Genomic DNA, 959 nt, shown 5'->3' with positions numbered 1-959 from the left:
CAGTACTTAATTAAGCAGTTACTGTTTTAACCTCTTCATTCATGGAAGGGTTGCTGCTTAGATACAGATGCTGATTCCTGGCAACTGTATCAATGAGCTCTTGAGCTTCTTCAATTGTCTTTCTCATATGGATAGATCCACCAGCTGAGTAATCTAAAGACATCTGAGCTCCTTCTGCAAGCCCATAGTAGAAGATGTCTAACTGAACCCACTCTGAAAACATTTCAGAGGGGCATTTTCGTAGCATCTCTCTGTATCTCTCCCAGGCATCATAAAGAGATTCATTATCTCCTTGTTTAAAGCCTTGGATGTCCAGCCTCAGCTGTGTCATCCTTTTTGGAGGAAAATATTGATTCAGGAATTTTTCTGTCAGCTGTTTCCATGTCCTTATGCTGGCCTTAGGTTGGTTATTTAACCACCTCTTAGCTTGATCTTTTACAGCAAATGGAAATAGTAATAGTCTGTAGACATCCTGATCTATTTTCTTATCATGTACTGTGTCAGCAATTTGTAAAAATTGTGCCAGAAACTCTGTAGGTTCTTCCTGTGGAAGACCGGAATACTGGCAATTTTGCTGCACCATGATAATGAGCTGAGGATTCAACTCAAAGCTACTAACTCCAATGGAGGGTATGCAGATGCTACTCCCATATGAAGCAGTAGAGGGGTTAGAATATGACCCCAAAGTCCTCCTGGACTGTCCATCTCCACTTATGTCCATGATGGATCTATGGATATAACTTGGACTGATTTATCTTTTTATTTATTTTATTTTATAAGAAGTAAATACTTAAATAAAATAACTAAAAAGAATTTGAATTTTAAAAAATATTTTTATTTTAATTTTTTTTTTCGTAAAAAAATAAAAATTAATTAGTAAAAAAAGAAATTTTTGAAAAAGAGGGAAGATATTTTCGAAAATTAGAGAGAGAGAGAGTTAATTAGGTAGTTTTGAAAAA

This window comes from Arachis ipaensis, chromosome B4, assembly GCF_059453495.1.
Source record: "Arachis ipaensis isolate K30076 ecotype BB chromosome B4, ASM5945349v1, whole genome shotgun sequence".
In the NCBI taxonomy this organism is placed as follows: Eukaryota; Viridiplantae; Streptophyta; class Magnoliopsida; order Fabales; family Fabaceae; genus Arachis; species Arachis ipaensis.
This window is presented reverse-complemented; position numbering follows the sequence as displayed.